Source organism: Amphiura filiformis, chromosome 3 (genome assembly GCF_039555335.1).
Source record: "Amphiura filiformis chromosome 3, Afil_fr2py, whole genome shotgun sequence".
NCBI classification, from domain to species: domain Eukaryota; kingdom Metazoa; phylum Echinodermata; class Ophiuroidea; order Amphilepidida; family Amphiuridae; genus Amphiura; species Amphiura filiformis.
In genome coordinates, this window is record NC_092630.1 from 81811521 (window position 1) to 81834064 (window position 22544).

The 22544-nt window shown below is 35.0% G+C and overlaps 1 protein-coding gene across 3 annotated transcripts in view; it reads left to right on the forward strand.

Moving 5' to 3' along the window:
- The window catches only part of LOC140149254 (protein kinase C delta type-like), a 245718-nt gene that overhangs the window by 117841 nt on the left and 105333 nt on the right, over positions 1-22544 (forward strand). For all 3 annotated transcript variants that reach the window (XM_072171491.1, XM_072171497.1, XM_072171492.1), the window contains one exon: positions 18749-18819. The gene's annotated coding sequence lies outside the window, so the exon portion shown is untranslated. The remainder of the gene's footprint in view (positions 1-18748; positions 18820-22544) is intronic.

The window sequence follows — 22544 nt, forward strand, 5'->3', positions numbered from 1 at the left end:
TGAGAGATTGAGACTACAAAGGGCAAGGATGTGTATTAATGACCTATCAAAAGCCACATGTAAAGCACCTGCCCTTTCAAAATCTTGACAAGGTATTAAATCAATGATCTCAACAATTGTTGATTTTACGTGCAAAGTATTAGAGAAAAAATAAAGAATGAGAAAGTATGAGAAAGCAAGCATTAGCAAGCAGACTCATTCACTTGTAGTATACTTCAATAGCCAAGGGTGTGTATAAATGTCCTATCAAGAGGCTCCTCTTCAAAGGCAGCTGGCTTTTCAAAAACATCTTAGCAGGGCACAACATTGTTTATTCTATGTACTTTTTTTACCTTCTGAAAATGTGCAGGGCACTGTTTGATTGCAACGATTTGTTTTAAATAGGTAGCCGGGGATGTGTTTGCGCACATGCAGTGAGTTGTATGTTGGGGTGTGTGGGAGGGGGAGGGGTGTATGTTTGTGGGAGTGCGCCTGAAAATGCTCACTTCCAGGGACAGTTGTGTGATTTCAATTACACAACCGGGGACATCTGTTAACCGGGGATGGCCCCAGTTGGAGAGACTATACCCCCTGCATCCCCTATGGCTAAAAAGCTTTAAAATGCAATAAATAACCAGGGATATATACACAGGGTAGGGTCATGTCCCTGAATGGTAAATTATTCCATCAAAAAATTATTTTTGAATCAACCATTTTGTCCCCAGTTTGTTGATTGAAAACACACAATGTGTGTTAGTGTCTCCGCTTGACACACGAGTGTCCCCGCTTTATAAATCGGGAGGGATGGAGTGTGTGTGTGTATGTGGGGAGAGAGCTTTCCATGATCTTCAGTAGATGGCACTTGTTATTACCATCTGCAAATGCCATCTCACTTTGTCTATTTGCAGATGGCAAATGCTATCTGCTGTAGAAAACAATCTCTATCATCTGTGGGAAATATTTTGTTTTGCTCTCCAGCCAAACTTGATCCTTCCTGTTTTTTTGTAGATTGTTGTTGCAACCCATGGTAGATATCACTTGCTATAACAGGTTATCTTCTGTGGATATCAATTGTTATCTACCACAGACATCAATTCCTACTGGTTATTTTCTGTTGTAAACACTCTGCACATAGCTTAGTGTGACTTGTTAATAGCTTTCCCCATTCTTGGTATATACCACTTGCCACTGTAGACAGCATTTACTCTCACCCATAGATAGTCATCTTTGTCATCCTTGCTATCTTCTATAGATAGAATTTGCTATCTTCTATAGATAGCATTTGCTATCTTCTGTAGACATCATTTGATGTCTATTGTAGAAAATATTTGGTATCTGCATTAGACATCAATTGCTGTCTTCTATAGATAGCATTTGCTATCTTCTGTAGACAGCATCTGCTATCTTCTATTGATAACATTTGCTATCTTCTGTAGATAGCATTTGCCATTATCTGTAGATAGCATTTGATATCTTCTGTATTTAGCATTATCTACTGTGGACAGCATTAGCTATCTTCATATTTGACTATCTTCAGTAAGTAGCATTTGCTATCTTCTGGAGGCAAATTTGCTATCTTCAGTAGATAACATTTGCTATCTTCAGTAGACAGCATTTGCTATCTTCAGTAGACAGCAGTTGCTATCTTCTGTAGACAGTATTTATTATCTTCAGTAGACAGCGTTTTCTATCTTCAGTAGACAGTATTTGCTATCTTCAGTAGACAGCATTTGCTGTGTTCTGTAGATATGCATTTGCTATCTTCAGTAGACAATAAATGCTGTCTTGTATCTGCTGTATTCTGTAGGCAGCATTTGTTATCTTTAGTTGACATGTTTTGCTAACCTCTATAGATAACATTTGGCTATCATCTGCTGGAGGCAAAATTTGCTGTCTTCAGTAGACAGCGTTTGATATATTTGACATCATTTGCCATCTTCTGTAGACCGCATTTGATACATTCTATAGTCAGCATTTGCTATCATCTGTAGACAGCATATGCTATGTTCTGTAGATATGCATTTTGTTATCTTCAGTAGACAACATTTGCTTTTTTTCTGTAGACAGCATTTGCTATCTTTAGTTGACAGGATGGATTTGTCAACTTCTATAAATAGTATTTGGCTATGTTTTAAAAATTTGCTATCTTCAGTAGACAGCATTTGCTATCTTCTGTAGACTGCATTTGCTATCTTCTATTGACATCATTTGCTATCTTCAGTAGACAGCATTTGATATATTCTGTTGACATCATTTACTATCTTCTGTAGACAGCATTTGCTATCTTCTGTAGGCAGCATTTGTGATCTTCTGTAGACAGCATTTGCTATCTTCTATTGACATCATTTGCTATCTTCAGTAGACAGCATTTGATATATTCTGTTGACATCATTTACTATCTTCTGTAGACAGCATTTGCTATCTTCTGTAGACAGCATTTGCTATCTTCTATTGACATCATTTGCTATCTTCTGTAGACAGCATTTGCTATCTTCTATTGACATCATTTGCTATCTTCTGTAGACAGCATTTGCTATCTTCTATTGACATCATTTGCTATCTTCTATTGACATCATTTGCTATCTTCTGTAGACAGCATTTGCTATCTTCTGTTGACATCATTTGCTATCTTCAGTAGACAGCATTTGATATATTCTGTTGACATCATTTGCTATCTTCAGTAGACAGCATTTGATATATTCTGTTGACATCATTTGCTATCTTCTGTAGACAGCATTTGCTATCTTCTATTGACATCATTTGCTATCTTCAGTAGACAGCATTTGATATATTCTGTTGACATCATTTACTATCTTCTGTAGACAGCATTTGCTATCTTCTGTAGACAGCATTTGCGATCTTCTGTAGACAGCATTTGCTATCTTCTATTGACATCATTTGCTATCTTCTGTAGACAGCATTTGCTATCTTCTATTGACATCATTTGCTATCTTCAGTAGACAGCATTTGATATATTCTGTTGACATCATTTACTATCTTCTGTAGACAGCATTTGCTATCTTCTGTAGACAGCATTTGCTATCTTCTATTGACATCATTTGCTATCTTCTGTAGACAGCATTTGCTATCTTCTATTGACATCATTTGCTATCTTCTATTGACATCATTTGCTATCTTCTATTGACATCATTTGCTATCTTCTGTAGACAGCATTTGCTATCTTCTATTGACATCATTTGCTATCTTCTGTAGACAGCATTTGCTATCTTCTATTGACATCATTTGCTATCTTCTGTAGACAGCATTTGCTATCTTCTATTGACATCATTTGCTATCTTCTATTGACATCATTTGCTATCTTCTATTGACATCATTTGCTATCTTCTGTTGACATCATTTGCTATCTTCAGTAGACAGCATTTGATATATTCTGTTGACATCATTTGCTATCTTCTGTAGACAGCATTTGCTATCTTCTGTAGACAGCATTTGCTATCTTCTATTGACATCATTTGCTATCTTCTGTAGACAGCATTTGCTATCTTCTATTGACATCATTTGCTATCTTCTATTGACATCATTTGCTATCTTCTATTGACATCATTTGCTATCTTCTGTAGACAGCATTTGCTATCTTCTATTGACATCATTTGCTATCTTCTGTAGACAGCATTTGCTATCTTCTATTGACATCATTTGCTATCTTCTGTAGACAGCATTTGCTATCTTCTATTGACATCATTTGCTATCTTCTGTAGACAGCATTTGCTATCTTCTATTGACATCATTTGCTATCTTCTGTAGACAGCATTTGATACATCCTGTTGACATCATTTGCTATCTTCTGTAGACAGCATTTGATACATCCTGTTGACATCATTTGCTATCTTCTGTAGACAGCATTTGATATATTCTATAGACTGCAATGGCTGTAGACAGAATTGACTAATTTCTATAGATAGTTTTTTACTATCATCTTCTGTAGAGAGCATTTACTTTTTCCTGTAGACAACATTTGTTATAATCACTTAATATCTTTGTAAGACACCGCCTATAGATGTACGTGTTGAATACAATCTTATGTACATTGTATTTAACTTGTTATCTTTAGAAGACAGCACATGTTGTCTATTAGATAAAGCTGTCATTCACATTATTGTATTAAATCATCAATAAATTGCACTTGAAATCTTTTGAATACATTGTGTACTGAAAGCAATATTGCAATATTTTAAATCACAGGCTTTACAATTACAGTATGTTTATAGCATTGTCTGCTGTGGATAGTATAGATCTGCTATGGTCTCTATAGAGCATCAGTCACCTCTCCTACAAATAGTACTTCCTGTCTTTTGTAGACAATAATCATTGCTTTGATAATAACAATGGTGATGATGTGGATGAATATGCATCAGTTAATATTTGCTATCAGTATCATGAAGAAGCATTTGTTACCTTTGCGCCCTCCTTCCTAGTTGAGTAATTTTGATTAATAATACTCACCAATTTACTTAATTCTGGTTTAACATGACGTACAAATTTTATTGAAGGAAGGAAGGCTGGCTGGCTGCACGGCACGAAGCCTTTGGATGGTAATGAGCATACTCATAATAATATATTTGGGATTTGATATAGGGTCAGTCCATGTCAAAACAGACTGAGTGTACACCCACCCTCTTGGATTATGCTCTCCTTTGGCTCAGGGGTACCTTTCATGGACCCCTAGGTGAGAAAAAAAAAAAAAAATTCAAATTCAATTTCGTTGCCGAATGGCGGGCCATCTCAGTTTGGCGACCTTGACCAAAATTGGGAATTTAAGGTGTCCAAATGACAAAGCGCTCTCTTTGAGAGGCATTTTCTTCTTAATTAAATCAGTTGTGACCCTCTTTTTGAATGTGGTCACTCACTGGCTGTGTCTGAAATGCCTAATGCCAAAAAGATTGATTTGAATTTCGATTTGGGATTTCAGAGGGGTCAAAATCAGCACTTCATACTGTTCAATCAAATTATCTTTGATTTTGAAGGACCTATGATAATGCCACAGTGCACTTATAGGTCCTAATTATGTTCAGAATGGATTAACCATGTGCCAATGTCTATGAGCAATTCAAAAAAAGAGAAATTTCTAGACCCCCTACAGAATTTTAGGCCCCCTAACGTGGTTCAGCCACAAATGGCGCTTAAAATCGGCAAATTTTGACACCTAATAACTTTCGGTGTACACCAGATATGAATTTCTAGTCTTTTGCATCTGAAAGAATGTAGTCTAATGTTACTAGGAACATAAGATTTGTTTTGTATTTTTGTGTTTTGATACTTTCAAAAGGTCGTTGACCTATGAACATTTTTCGTCATAGCGCCCTCCTGAAAGGTCTGACACATAACAAACTATACAGTTTTGGAATCCTCATGACCATACGAGTAATTTGATATATAACTTGACATAATTGGGAGCATTCTGAAAATTTGACCCCCATAACCTGTACTTTGCATGTGCATCGTTGCCAGGAAGTACATTTTGACCCCCTTAAAAATCCATACAGAGGATTAGAAAGTAGTTTTTTCTTATTACTTGACTCAAGAGCAACTTGAAATATCAGGATAAATAATACAAATGGCTATAAAGTGATCAAAAATATAAAACAATATCATACTAAAATTGGCATTTTGTACCGTATCCTGTATGCATGGTATGTTAGGCAAAAATGACTATTTTTGAAAGCGTCAACTTAATACTAAAACACAAAAATACAAAACAAATCTTATGTTCCTAGTAACATTAAACTACATTCTTTCAGATGCAAAAGACTAGAAATTCATATCTGGTGTACACCTAAAGTTATTAGGGGTCAAAATTTGCCGACTTTAAGTGCCATTTGTGGCTGAACCACTTTAGGGGTGGCCTAAAATTCTGTAGGGGTCTAGAAATTTCTTTTTTGAATTGCTCATAGACATTGGCATATGGTTAATCCATTCTGAACATAATTAGGACCTATAAGTGCACTGTGACATTATCATAGGTCCTTCAAAATCAAGATAATTTGATTGAACAGTACGAAGTGCTGATTTTGACCCCTCTGAAATCCCAAACGAAATTCAAATCTATCTTTTTGGCATTAGGTATTTCAGACACAGCCAGTGAGTGACCACATTCAAAAAGAGGATCACAACTGATTCAATTAAGAAGAAAGTGCCCTCAAAGAGAGCACTTTGTCATTTGGACCCTTAAATTCACAATTTTGGTCGAGGTCGCCAAACTTTGATTGCCCGCCATTCGCAAACTAAATGGAATTTGAATTTTTTCTTGTGACCTCACCTAGGGATCCATGAAAGGTACCCCTGAGCCAAAGGAGAGCAAAATCCAAGAGGGTGGGTGTACACTCAATCTGTTTCGACATGGACTGACCCTATAATAATCCCATAATATTGCACTGCATAGAATGGTACTGTTTATCTACCATGCATGTGATTCACTCACTTATTTTGCTTGGCTACTGGGAATGATATTTTAATGCAATATTGAGCAGCTTAAAAATCCAGTATTGGTTAACCTTGAGGATGCGCACAATTAAATGTCATTTACTTACTATATATCACAAAGACTTATTAAACATTGAAGTAAGCTACACAGAAGAGCGGATCAACTTTTAATGTGCATCATGTGGTACTCAGTGGCATAGCCATACTACTTGGGGAGCTAGGACCACTTTCTGTGCACCCCCACAGGACCAAACCAAACCAACTTTTTTAGGTTCCTGAGATGACCCCAAAACATAATCAGGATGTTCCCAAAAATATAAACTGGCCCCAAGGGGGGTAAAAGGTCATTGAACTTTGCACAGGGTCAAAATTTTAAATTTGCTCAAATTTATATTCATGAGCACATTTTGCCAATTTTCCTCATTAACTTCATCAATATATTGGCAAAAATGATAAAATACAAAGAAACTTAAAACATGTATATCTTGACAACCGTATGTCCGATTTACTTCAAACAAAAACTATTTTGCTCAGTGTATTTAGCTTAACGTATTCATTCTATTCAAATGGTTCTAAATTCAGTTTCTGTTTACAGGAAAAAAAGTTTTAAACTACCTTAAGCCTAAACGGACATACTGTGATATTGCACTATGTAGTAAATGCATAAAAACAAGGGTTTCAAGCGCTAGCTTCCTAAAAGCAGGACATTTTTATGTATAGTACCACTTTCTTCTAAAATTTTTATGCTTTATCAAATTTTTCCGCCCTTTTTGTTTATTAATTCTTTTTGCCGCCCCTACGTTTTTGCCGCCCCTGTTTTGGCCGCCTTCATTTTGGCCGCCCCTGCTTTTACCCGGGGCTGGCGCCCCAAAGCCCCCCCAAAAAAAAAAATACGCGCATGATACAAGTCCACATTAATCTGTACTTTAGAACCACAGCGAATGCGATTTATGATGCATGTAAATTGAATCTTTAACTGTAAGCTGTCCTTAATCCAGAGATTTGCAATAGCTTTGGGTCCTTATCATGGCTTGCAATTCTGATGAAGATGTGTCATCATGTTAGGGGAACCAAATAGTATAGATCTGTTGGGAGTTTGTACAGAGTATGTGGTGTGGTCTTATGGGAATGGCTTGAAAAAGATGATACTCTCTCAAAAGTTGTATTATCTGTCTATCTGTCTGGACAATATATTTCTATTACAAATTGTTCTTATATCTGAAGAAGTAACAACAACAATATGTTACTATGTTTTCAATAAACTAATGCAGTGATGCTTAACACCAATTCTATTACCCCCACGACCCATTATTCAAAATCGCGCATTGTGATTTGTTTAAACACGTCACGTGAAAGACCATTAATTAGCAATAAAGTGGCCTCACCCATTATCAGGGACAGGCGATTTGCGCGGAACTTTTTTTCCGCGCAATCCCGCGCAATTTGCTATTTTTTCTCCTATGGGCAGGGATACATGATTTGCACTGAAAATCAGCTCCGCGCAATCTCCGCGCAATTTGCTATTTTTTTCCGCGCAGATCGCTTGTCCCTGCCCATTATTTACGTTTTTACTGCCTCGGACACATTATTTGCGTGTAAAGAATAATGCATTACCCTTTATTTCTTAAGTTGATTGCTCTCTGAATGAATATTATTGACAATAGAAGTACCTATTCATACTAGATTTCAAAATAATCATAGATACAGCGTAATATTAGATGGCAATTGCCTGTACATTGGAGGAAGGTTACCATTATTGATTTACAAGTAATATCTGGATTTCATTTGTCAGGCACTAGACTAGTGATTAGGAGTGGGCTGTGACCTGGATCTATTTGGCTTGTTGGTACATCCCACATACTTGTCTGTGACATTACATTTCTGACAGGAAATTCTTACTTATGTTCTGAGTAAAATGAAGAAATGTCATCTAGTGAGATGACTTTTGTGGTGACAGAGTGCACCTGGCTTCCTCTAGACAATAGCGCAAATACTCCCACAAATGATGACAATGCTATAAAGAGTCAGTTTGAAGACTAGTCCATCATGGTCAAGAACTTTTAATAAGCTTTTATATATTTGTAAATACTATTAAAATGTGACATAAGTAGAAAGCGAAGTTGCAATTTTAAACTTTTATCTACAATCTTTATTGTTTAAACACATTAAGAAACATAAGGATTTAATAACTCAAAAACAACTGACAATGTCCTCATGTTTGTTTGAACAAGTCACATAATGCTGTCTCTTTATGCATAGTTAAAAATGCTCCCTTATCAAAAAGGTACTTGCAACCATCGGACAAAATTCTGAAACCTCATCCTGGTTATCTCATTATAGATCCGAACCGTTTAACTTGATGCAAGTGATAGATTACTATGGTCTCAATTATTCAAATAACAAAAGCTGAATAAACTGCATCATGTAGATACAAATGGTTCAAACAAATTTCCTGATTGTATGGGCGGAGCCATAGGCGGAGAGCCATACTTTAATTTTGTTTTGCAATATTTGTTCGCACGTTTAAGGGTTTATCTAGCCACTGTGTAGATTGACAGTTGCAGGGTATATAGTATGTAATCGAATGAAGAAGTAGATAGATTTTCTATAATAATATGTGTTCAGGAGAGGAGATGTTCAACAAAAACAAAAACACCCAAGTCCGTCAAATGCACGAATAAGAATACGTGTATAGTATAGGCCTATCCACCATTGGGGAATTGCCGCAGCTGATTAGAGTCGTTCATTTAGATGCGGTACATGATTAGAGTCGTTCATTTCGATGCGGTAAATAGCGGGCAATGGGTGTATTTTTTGTTTGCTTTTGTGTTGCTTTTTGGAAACACTCGCATTCGCTATAAAGTTGTTAATTTGTTTGCACAGACCTAGTCTCCTACACAGCCAATTTGTGTCGGGCGATCCAAACAAACATCGTGATAGTTACATACAGTCTGGCCCGAGGCACAGACTATCAAGTGTTTGTTTACCAGTGACCTTCAATAAAATCGATACTGTAGTACAAACATGCTATATACAGGGTGTCCCTGAAAGAACTGTATCGTCAGAAACTTAATTGTTTGGGTATTTTAACGCCACAACTAAACAAAACTAAATACTTGGTGTGGTTTAGACTACCCCGTAGTCCACTTGCCCATTGTGCATACTCTGGATATTGTATTTAAGCTTAAAACTCTGATTTAATTAATGTGTGCACAATTGATAGATTTTCACATCTGATCAGTCACCCTACTCCCTCTGTTTGTTAGCTTCCCAAGTGGACTACTGACATTGCCTTGCGGTTAAGATTTTTAACACAGGACTCTATGGAGAGTAACTAAAATTGTCCATGATGTAATGCATCTTTAAATGGATCTGCCTTGTGATTGGTCGCCCATACCTCGCTATGGTTTAAATCGTCTGGGCCGCGCCATTACCATTAACTACACCGTAAACAACTGTCTGTGGTATTTCTTGGCGCTTTTGTGTTGACGCTGAAAGTTAATCTCTCATCAAACATCTAGCGTCCATGCTTAGTACTTGTGGTTAATGGACTGATAACAAGTATGCTTGACAGTTAAGTGTTTTTAGAGAGCAAAGTCCAGGGGGTAAAGTTCTGCTTACAATTCAAAGTTCATAGTCGAAATTTCGGGTTCGCTATCAATAAACTGGTAGATTCCAAAATCAGAATTGTTCAGTATTAAAGTGAGCCGTTATAATTATGCAAGATAATGTTGCATTCAATTACTTTTATTGTCACTAATCGTCTGATATTTTTAACTCATTATGACCATTTTACTATTGAATACTTTAATTTTAATAAACATCAGTATAATGTTGAGTTCAACGAAATGGGTTCATCATGACTAATAATAACATATTTTTAATAAAATTCGACTATGGCATAGTCTAGGTGTGGTTGAGCAATAAATCAGCTATCACATACTTTTGACAAAAAGACGAAATATTAAGATTAGAAATTTAATAACGTGGCATAATCACTGCGCATCATAATTTTTACTTCATTTACTGTATAAAACATACATCTTTTTGACTCATTTAATATGACACCAGATTTTTTTTCTTTTTTGAGAAACAAAAATCCTTCCAAACTTTACATAGAGCCAAAAATTTACAAGATTAATTTTTTTATTTTGGCATAACAATTTAGGGAATTTTGTTTTTGTTTGTTAACGTTTGTTTTAATACGCAATCACTCGGGCACACCCTTTCCAATCGAAAAATGAAAACTTTAATCTCAACATTTAATTTTGAGCATGGAGAAAGGAAATCATAATTTCCCTCCCGTTTCTACCCATTTTCCCCTTCTGTTTTTCTTCTCTTTTTTTCATTTTGCTTTTCACCTTTCTACATTTTTTCTTCTCAGACAACCCTTGTTTACCAAAAGTAATAAATTTTATTTAATTTATGACGACACAGCATTCTGTCATCCCTGTCTAGCCCTGCTCCAAAGGTTTGACCTGGTTGTTAAACCGGCGCAGGCCAGATGTCAGAACTGCAAATCAAATGCAGCAAGGTAGAGGTTGTAATATCGTGCACATAGCTACCTGACAGAGCACGTGTATTTTGCTCACTGGCAATTGATACAAACAGAAGGTATCAATAAATGGGACAGTATGAATGGATCATTTTCGAAGTTTATGTTGTGATGAAGTTTGGAAGTCAACATGTGCGATGATGCCGAGTATTAGGGAACAAACCAAAAGATCAATGACGTCCTATAAACGAAACTAGTTAAACATAAAATCAATGCAGTGACACAGAATTTCATACCTGCCAACTACTCCGATTTTCGCGGAGTTACTCCGATTTCCCGAGTTTTAAACCCCCGAAAATCGGAGTACTCCGATTTTCTGAAATTTTTTTTTTTTTTTTAAAAAAAAAAAAAAAAAAAAAAATTTTTTTTAAATTTCTTTTCCAAAGTTTTCGGCGATTTTGGAGAACCACTGGACCTATTCTGAAGTGCTAGGATCATTCACAGTTAATTTGAAAAAAATCGGAAAAAATTGCAAAAAAATTACAGTTTGTTATCCTTCATATGCAAACCACTAACTAATGTTTACCTCGTCATCTAGCACATATTATAAAATTATTATTATTATTATTGGAAAACCAATGCATATTAGATGAAGAGGTAAACATTAGTTAGTGGTTTCCATATTAAAGATAACAAACTGTAATTTTTTTGTAATGTTTTTCAATTTTTTTTTCATATCATCTGTGAATGATCCTAGCACTTCAGAATACGTCTATTGTTTCTCCTAAGTCAACAAAATATTTGACATGTTTTTTGTTAAATGTTTTTTTTTCTGAATTTTTAACTTTGTATTGTGCATCATATCAGTGTCCTATCAGTCACGTAGGCCCTGTTATAAAGCCAAAAAATCGCTTCAACGAATGATCGTTATGTACAAAAGTATAGGAAACTGCATTTTTAAAAGCACATTTTCTATGTGAAGGAAGCATATTTTTCAAACTTGTAAAAACAAGTCCCAGAATGTTTTTTCGCATTTTTTAAAAGGTTGCAGTCATCAAATATGTGTTGAAATTGTTGCCAAATATGGAATCCCTCCTCAAATGCAACCTTCAGAATAGGTCTAGAGGTTCTCAAGTTGCCAAAAACTTTGAAAAATTAAGAAAAATGGATTTTTTAATAAAATTTTCACCTTTGTATTGTGCATCATATCAATGTCCTATCAGTCACGTAGGCCTTGTTATAAAGCCAAAAAATCGCTTCAACGAATGATCGTTATGTACAAAAGTATAGGAAACTGCATTTTTAAAAGCACATTTTCTGTGTGAAGGAAGCATATTTTTCAAACTTATAAAAACAGGTCCCAGAATGTTTTTTCACATTTTTTCAAAGGTTGTAGTCATCAAATATGTGTTGAAATTGTTGCTAGATATGGAGTATAAATCCCTCCTCAAAGTGTATAAAAGCCTAGGGCTTCATTTTCACCTTGTTGTTTTTCTATAAAATGTGTCTAATGTGAAGGGGCTTATAAGGGTTTTTAGTGTAGAAACCCTCTAGCTTTGGGGGCGTCGCCCCCTCACCACCCACCGGGGATTTGCCCCTGGACCCCCCTGCCGTCAGAGGCGATACTACGGGCGCTTCACGCCCTACGTTCGCCATGTACTCTGTTTTCTAGGTTTTCAATGTTGGCAGGTATGGAATTTGTTTGAATAATGAGATTGCAAATTGACTGTATATAATCTATTTGAATCACTCTATTAATCAGGCAGCTTAGTCAATTAAAAATAGTCAACAAACAAAATCACATGTGACAAAATTTTACAGATGTTCAAGGTAAAGGTTGAGAAGAACATGTGACAGCTAACTATTCACCCGCTGCCATCCCATCAATTAACAGTCTGATCATTACTGACAAAAATAAACAAATTGTTTGACAACATGCAGGTGATTGCAAAATACCAAAAAATGACAGTTACAAAAACTATACTGGTATTAATAACATTTTAATTACAAGGCTGCTTAAATTGATTACAGGTACTAGTATTTAGAATTCCAATTGACTAGCAGCAGGACCAGACAATTCTTGGCAGAATGTTGAAACAGTTTTTCACATAGGACCTTGTACTCAGTGACAGGACACTCAGTTTGCTTGACTGTATCACAAATAGTATTTACATTAAACTTTATGTAGGCCAGTTTCCAATATGCTGGCATATGCCAAATTGCATACCTTTAACTTGCACCATTCAGGAAATCAAAGTGGTGCAGAGGAGATGTATTTGTGATAGTAAAATGTTGCTGACTGTATTCTCGACATTTTCCAAGTGAATAAAGTAAATGCTATTAAAAGTTCATAAAGGATGACACCTATTCTTTGCTTTGTAATCAATTTCAGGCTAGGCATGCAGACCTGTAAATGCTTAGACTAAAATATTGCAAATATGTCACTTGTGATCTGGTAAACGGCAGCTAGACCAATTATATCTCGATTCCGCTTCTGAGAAGACAAGTTTTAATTATCCGTAGTTGTTGCAGTGATTATTTTTCTCACTTGATTTTTTCCTGTGATTGCAGTAATTGAATTTCATGTCACAAGCTATTTGGTTGAGTCTTTTGGATTGATTTATTAGCAATTTGCTTGTCATGGGGCATGGTGATTGACTGAACAGTTAAATATGTATTCAAGGACAGGAAGATGAGGAATGGTGCAAGTTGCAGTCAACATTTTCTGCATCTTATTTCAAGTTTATTCATAAAAGCTGATAGCACTTTGTTAAAAGGTAGCATACACGTTTCCAGTGAGTAGTACCCAGGGCTGTTTAGCAACATGCATAATTAAAGAAAAATAGCTTGAGCTTTTTTGAAAACTCCATACCAACTCAAAAAGAGTGAAGTCACATAGTGTCATTAAAATATAAAAACAAGTTATATTTGTTCAATTGGAAATTAAGTTGTAATTTGATGGGTTTTATTCCTTACAGAATTGCCAACTTACCGCAAAATATTTATAGAGTTATTAAATATATGGTGACGTTGGTTATGAAGGAATATAAGTAAAATATTAAGGTAATGAAAAATTATTGATAGTGCTGGTTGTAGGGGACAGGCACAGACAGGTAGGAAAATAAACCTGGTATGCTTTGCCTCAGCACAGACAATCTGAATGCCGAAGTATTGCACTACCTCAATTTTTGCATAATGTTGTGTTAATTTGCACTTCTCCCAAATCCAGAATATGATGTACTCTGTTTTGCAAACATTATTGGTGTGTTGTATTGCCTCACACCCTGCTAGAAAGCATTTAGGCTGTCTTTTTAATTTAATATGCAATGTAATTGGTGGCTTATGCAGGGACACTTGAGAGAGGATGTGATCATAGCTAGTAAAGCATAAGAATAATTTCACCAGCAACCAATATAAATGCTGTCAGTTCCATGTGGCACCGATGAACACGTTTTTGTTCAGAAAGAGTGAGTGAACCAGTTCAATCCGCCCCCACTGGTTCTATTTCACTCTGTCAATTTTGTTGTATTGGCCCAATACAAAAGTGTGCTCAAGCTTCCTTTTACTTTTGACATCCCATTTAAGAAAAAGGTAAACATATTTTACACACATTTTCCTGCACACTCTGTAGACTGTTTCATAAAAAAAGTTTGATGACAATCACTGAGGTTATTGTAATCAGTTTGATATTGTGTGATTACTGTGATCTAATAAAAAGAGTCAAAATCATTACTCAGTGGTGGCACCATGGGAGGGGGAAATATCCCCAGTCAGAACTCTTTCCCCGTTTTCCCCCAGTTAAAACCCAATGACAATTTGCACTTTAATGATTTGTTGAATTTTCCCCCTGAAATTTACTTTGCCACAGAGGAAGCAGAAGAGAATGCGGAAAGACAAATGCAGAAAGACAAACGCAATTGCGCAGTATCATACAGCCATATTGGCGGAGAAAATGTATTGCTTCTTCTAGTTTTAGAGCAAGAACAGAACAAATGGTGAAAAGGTCATGTTTACCTAAACTGTTACCTTGTGTGCGATCCACACCAGCATCTACCTTGACTGCTCTGGTCGGGGTAAGGATTTACCTCTGACTTTTTTCAGAGGTAAATCAGTCGGGTTAAGGTCGCCAACTACTGTTCCGATGGACACAAACCCGACCTTAATCACAACCTTATCACGACTGGGCACTTTACTTGAGATATGTACCCCTTTACTCATTAAATATCCCCACGTCTGAACACGGCTTAACGGGCCTTAAATTGGAAAATAATGTAAAATGAAAAGTCAAGGCTTATTATGCATGACAGCATCAAACTCTATCCCAGTCTTATGATATAATTAGCTTATGTAGGTATTGTATTCTTATGAATAATTGTAATTTTGAGACAAGATATGATTGAATCTGTCTGGTCATTGACTTTGACATGATATATATTATACACATTTGTAATAACACACCAGATGTCAGCAGATACTGAACAGATGTAAGCAAAAGCTGCTACTTAATACTATGAGTAGAATTTACTGGTGCATAGAATGCCAAAGCATTTCATTGTACAATATGCAACTTGAAATATGTAGATGAATTGTTATATGCATTTGATTGAAGTGGGTCTGACAATACAGATTTACAAATCTTTTTAGAGCATCGTGGCCATAAAATTCAATCATCAAAACGCTATCCATCAATATGAAATATAAATCAGACATGTTTCAAACTGGTGACTGAATTGACATTCTGAAATACTTGCAGCCAAGGATCCTATATTTTTATGGCTTCATCCATGTTACTACCTGTGATTTATTGTATGACCAATTTTGATCAAGGGACATACATGTTCCCAAAAATTAGTACAACTTAACTTATATTACTGACCTGCCTCGCATACTGCTGTTGAGTCACATTTATCACTAGAATGCAAGAACATGGGGTTGGTTCAAATGCATGAAATAAGAAAAGTTTTTGTAAGGGCTCCGTAACTCAAAATGTTAAGTTCCACACTCACACAGCCCATAGTAGTATTTGGATTGTGAAAACATAATGCAAGAAAGCTTATTAAACTGGCCTCAAAAAGAAACGTATAATTTTTCACAAGGTCATATCTTAAATTCCTGTCCATAAAAATGAACAAGTAGAGTATTGAAGTAATCCTGTGTGTAATTTTTGTTCATTTGTATGGACAGGATTTTAAGATATGACCTTGTGAAAAATTATAAGTTTCTTTTTGAAGCCAGTTTATATATAATTTAATTCCACTCTCTATTGTGGATTTGGAGTTGCTTGATCCTTTTGTGGGAAATAAAAGTTTTGTTATTTTATAATGAGGTAAATTATTTAAGACTCTGAGCCCATGCAGTCATTCGGTGCCTGGGTATATTTCAAGATCACTTACCAAATCAGGATCAGGCTTCTTTCAGGTGAGCTTGCAATTCATTGTATAATATGTATATGGATCTACACGACTCATGTTACATTTTAATAGTGCTTAGGATTTCTACACATGCAGTATTTTCCTCTCTGTATCAATTTGATGAGGGAAATAAAGACAAAATTGTAGTTATACAACAAAAATGCTTGACCTGAGAAGTGAATTCTATTAATAATTTATCTTTGGTTTAATTGCTTTATAAAGAGTTTCTTTCTCTGTCTGATATCTAATGCACTTACTGTATGCGCTCATTTGTTTTAAAGGTGCATATTTTAGAATTAAATCTATGCACTAAGAGAAAGAAAAATAATACGGAAAGTGCAGTGAGTGCAATTTCTGGACTTGTACAACAACATCTGATATTTAATGCAGTGAGATTAATTGCAATTGAAGTGATGAATAAGCCTAATATCTGAATTCTCTTGGTAGCTTTTGTTTAAAAGTGTTTCCTTTTTGAGAACAATTATCTTTTTAATTTTTAGATTAGGGGAAATCTAGAAATACACATAACTTAAAATAGAAATATTTCATTAAAAAGCTGATGACAGTTTCTAAATTTAATAACCTTTCATATAACACCTTGTTTGTTAAAATTGGTCCTGTCTGTTAGCTCCAACAATAATAATGAATTTGGGTCATTCAGTGTTTCTAGATCAAATCAAGAAAAATTAAGCAAGTACTAACATTGCCTTCAAACATCCCCTTTATTATTGGCCAATATATATATATAAAGTAATTTTTTTTTAAATAAAAAGGTACTTTAAAGGGAATATAAAGGAGAAAAGAAATCATATTTAAACAAAGTATCCAGCTTCAAACATACTGTACAAAGTCGGGCTTTTTAACCCTAACCGTACTAATTACTACAAAATACTACTTGATATATGCGCTGTTCGTGCGTGCATCCCACGTGGTGTGATGACGCAATCGCCCTAAGTGATATATAGGCACGGTTTCGCTGGCCAGCGAAGCCCAACACCTGTGGCTAAGTGTCACCGACCCAGTGCTTGGCATGCGAGGGGTCCCGGGGTCGAATCCCACCCAGAGCAAACTTCTTTCTTTGTTTTCTCTCTTTATTCTTTCCTTCTTTCCCTTCACATCGCCAAAAAGCCCTTAGGCGGTTAGGGTTAGTGATAAAAAATGCAGTAAGTCACAAATGCTTGTTTGGCAAAAATTGAAAATTAGCAGGCAAGTTTTTCTCACTCATCTACACATCGTGTATCATTTTAAACCAAATCTTTATGACACTGTAGCTGCGATGTTTCTCCCGGATGTTTCTACCTTAAGGGTGATTGGATAAATTGATTAACTAATCACAATTTATTTATTTAAGGGATGGTGTAAGAACGTTTGGACAGTATTTATTGTGGGACATTAGAGCACATCAGACATATCGAAATTGCATTCTGAATACGAAGAATGTCCTTCTGATATCAAATAGTTATGATATTTTGAAATTCGCAATGTAATACACATTTTATGGAAAATGATTAAAAATTGATATTTTTGATATTTAAGAGTTCTCAAAGTAAACTTTATAAATCTGATGATTTATACTTAAAGTGTATATAGGTGGGATGAAAAGCCGACGATCAATTGAAAATTTGGACCTTTTGTATTGAAGATATGGATTTTTTTCTCCAAAACACCGAAAAAAATTAGGTCTTTTTGGAAAAAAATCCATATCTTCAATATGAAAGGTCAAAATTTTCAATTGATCGCCCACTTTTCCTCCCAGCTACATACACTTTAAGAATATGTCATTAGATTTATAAAATTTACTTTGAGGACAAAGTGTGAAAAATATCAAATTTTATATTGTGAATTTCAAAAATTTAAATTATTTGATACCAGAAAGACATTCATCGTATTCCGAATGCAATTCGATATGTCTGATGTGCTCTCATGTCCCACAAAAAAAACTGTCGAAACGCTCATTCCAGATCCCTTAAATATCAGTATATGATATCCTATTGATTTTTGACAATTCTTTCTTGATTCTTGAAAATCACATTTTTTAGATATACATTTATTACGATTTAGTAATAAAAGTGTTACAGCAATGATTTTGTTTGTGCAAATTTCAGTCTTACATAATTCTTATTTTTAGTGAATGTCCAACTTTCTTCATGTTTCAATTTGATCCAATTGATTGAAGGAAAACTATTATATTGGTCAGAGAAATATTGCTTTCATATCCCACTATCAACACAAACAAAGGGCTGTACTTAAAGTGCTGACAACAACATGGTATAAGTAAAGCATGTCTTTAGAAGGCATTTGGAGAGTAATTTGAACACTATTGAGCCTAACAGGAAAGCACTATTATTAAAGACTTCCACTTTGAAGTGAAGCATCCTAAAATAAAGTGCCATTCATTCAAACTATTTGTGTTTCTTTTCAGGTTATTTGCTTAATTTTAGTCTGAGCTGATGCCATCACAGAAAGACTTATTGCAGATTGTTAGTGACTTTGGTAAGTACAGTTCTTTGTTTCTTTTTGAATTCTGTATATTTTTATAAACTTTACATTGTATTGTATAGAAAAGAATGCAGTACAAGAAATGAACGTAAGTACAGATAGAATGTACTTTTGTATACGGTGGAAAGTGTGAAATAAATTCTGCAGTAAACCTTATGGCATATAATTGTCTTATACATAGCAAGTTAAATGAAATTTGTGACTACAGTTTGATCAACATCGTGGATTAATATCAATATATTTTATTTGGAGAATTGTCTTGTGACATCTTGCCAGAAGTATAACATATTATTAATTGAAGTCCTATACTTTGTCTACTTTCTTTAATACGTAAAATATAGACCAGACAGATCAACTATATCACTCTTAATGTGGGTCTACTTTTTCGGTGTAGTGGTAAAAGCCTAATAATCCCCCCCTGATTACGAGCTGATCAAAGTATACATGAATGACAGTGGTGCTGAAGTATGGTAGTGGCCACATGAATGACCAACTATTTCACAAGATGTAATCAAGATTTTAAGTTACTTGAGGATAGTGTTCACCTAGGTGTCATTAATACAAATGCAAATAAAATCATACAATATCATAAGAACATCAAAAATAAACAAACATTGTTTTACTCAGCGTGGGGTTTTTTTTGTTGAGAAAGTGGGACGTTTTTTTCAATATTTGCTTCCTTGGGGGAATATGAATCCCTGAATTTTTATTTCTTTTTGTGCATTTTTTTTTGAAAAATCACCCTAATGAGAATTCTAGAAAAGAAAACTTTACAAATTTCAAATATTTTGCCCTTTTCATGGTATTACACTGTTATTTGACTGACTCTGAATTGAACAATTGAAATTTACATCCTGCCCACTGAAGGTCATTCCTAGCTCAGGCTTATAATATGAAAGGAAAAAAATATGATTGAGCTTTCGCATTACTGATTTACTTCTGCTTGGTCTGTAAATGTAATGTCCTTCAGGTTTATCTGTGTGCAATTTTTACTTTGAAATTACCGCTAAGGTATGTGATGTGTTACTATAAGGTCTCATCTAATTTGCCGCTAAGGTATATGATGTGTTACTATAAGGTCTCATCTAATTTGCCGCTAAGGTATGTTATGTGTTACTATAAGGTCTCATCTAATTTGCCGCTAAGGTATGAGATGTGTTACTATAAGGTCTCATCTAATTTGCCGCTAAGGTATGTTATGTGTTACTATAAGGTCTCATCTAATTTGCCGCTAAGGTATGTTATGTGTTACTATAAGGTCTCATCTAATTTGCCGCTAAGGTATGTTATGTGTTAATAGAGACATTGCGATTTCCAAACGTAGCATCGAACGTACGTGGAATCTATTCAAAATCCCGTCACAGGAGAGTGGTTTTGAATAGATTCCCCGTACGTTCGATGCTACGTTTGGAAATCGCAATGTCTCTACTATAAGGTCTCATCTAATTTGCCGCTAAGGTATGTGACAGTTGACTGTGAGGCTCACTCATTATCTGGCATTCACCTTCACACGATCTGCTTCTACTGGGGCCGGGCCGTAACTGTGTATTCCTCGCATTGAACTGAATTATCTCAAATTCATCAGCAACCGTTTGCTCAGAAGAAACACACTAAATGTGTCTGTCCTTCATTTATTGGTCAACATCATTTGTCATCTCAAATTCAATAGCCCAAGAGTTGGTCCAACATGAAAGTTACTGATCTCTGGACATTGACTAAATCAAACCCTGATATTACCCGGTAATTTGCATTGCTTACAATTTATACAAATCAGTACGGTATACAGTATCAGTCCCAAGTAAATTAGTTCCAGCTTGTGCTATCTGCAATTCTGCATGCATTGGAAACAGTCTTTTTCAAGACTTGTTTGTTTATATAGTTGGAAAAGATGAAAATTAAAATAATCTGGCCTTGCTGCATGCTGCACTTCATTTACCATATCTTAAGCAAAATGTAATGCGAGAATTAAAAAAAATGTATGGGATTGTAAAAAATAGCAAAAAGGACCTTTGTGGACCTTTAAAATTTCAATGGAAGTTTATTTTATCAGTTACAAAAGGCACCTTTAAATCGGATAAACTACATATCACTGATAACTTACTTTCTGCACTAGAAAGTATACTGAATACAGATGAAAGTTAATCACTTGTTTTTAGATAGTTACTCAAATTTCTTGATGGTCATGTATCACGGGTCAGTTGGAACTGGCAAGCGTAGGTGTTAAGGACCTGTTTGATTAGAGTCATATTGCAGGTGCTTTGTATTATTAATAGCCATACTCTTGTAGAAACAAGACTTCTTGTAGAAACAAGACTTTATGAATTTTGTAGTTCAATCTCTGGAGAAATTAGAATTGTAAAAGGATATGACTATTTTGACAACTCTAGATGCTCTTCAGCAATGACAGAAAGAAATAGACTGACAGAACAAAATCTGTGTGTGATGTTTTGTCATAATCAGTATGTTCCATAGAACACGATTTTTGGAATCAAAGCATACCATGCTTGCCATGCGAAGGTGTGTAACAAGTTCTGTGGAAACATAGTGGGTGATGCTGTTGCCGTACGATTTTCCATTAATCTGTTGTATGATCCATGTCCTTATACTTTGATCAGCTTGTAATCGGCAGGCCTTATAAGTTATAACATCACGGATTAATATCAAAATATTTTATTTTGAGAATTGTCTTGTGACGTCTCACCAGAAGCATCACAAATTAATTATTCAAATCATATACTTTGTCTACTTTCTTTAACACACAAAATATAGACCAGGCAGGTCCACTAGTAATAGCACTCTTAATGTGGGTCTACTTTTCAAACTATAGGTGGATCATTTTGGATCAAAGCGTACAACGTACGCAGTGGAAACAAGCCATGCAATATCTTAGCATGACCTCAATTTGTTTACCTGAGCACAAATGCTTTGCACATCACAAGAAGTGCTTTCTGGACTTCTGGGTCTTCAGTAAAAAGCTGCATGTGAATTGAAGAAAGCACATAATATTTGCTCTCAATGGAAATGTGACGGAAAACAGGTTTTTGGCATTTCCGTACTAAAAAAATAGTGGATACAAAATGTGTGCATTGGCTTTTCTGTGGAAACATGCTGATTGTCTTATTTTTTGTGTCATCATCAAATACTCCTCTGAGATTAATCTTTTAGATTTATGTTATTAGGGAAAGGTGGGAAGGAAAGGAGCAACCAACAAATCAGACCTACCTATCAATACAAGATGGAAAGGGGATATCATAACGATTTCCTCAAAAAATAAAATATTTGTTTTCACAAATCAGGGAGGTAATTTAATCATGTTTACAAGTGAAAATCAGTATGACAGTACATGAAGTATTGCTTGCTTTAAAACAATCCAAACAATAAAAAATACACATCAAAATACAAAAAATAAACTTGGGCTGATTTATATATTTTAGCATTGTATTACCTAATTATTTTGACTATTGTATAACTATAATTTAACCATTTGATTATTTCAATCCAGGAAACAAAACACAGTTAGAATACAATATAATAAAATAAAAAAACAAATAAACAAGAAAACAGCCAACATGACTCCTGGTGGATTCCTAAAAGCAAATTAAATCAATGGGAGTAGGTCTCCAATAGTCGGATGACTTTGCTTTTTATAATATTGAGATATATGAATAAATTTGAATTGATTTATGTTTGCTTCAAACCTCCTGATAATTTTCAAAGGT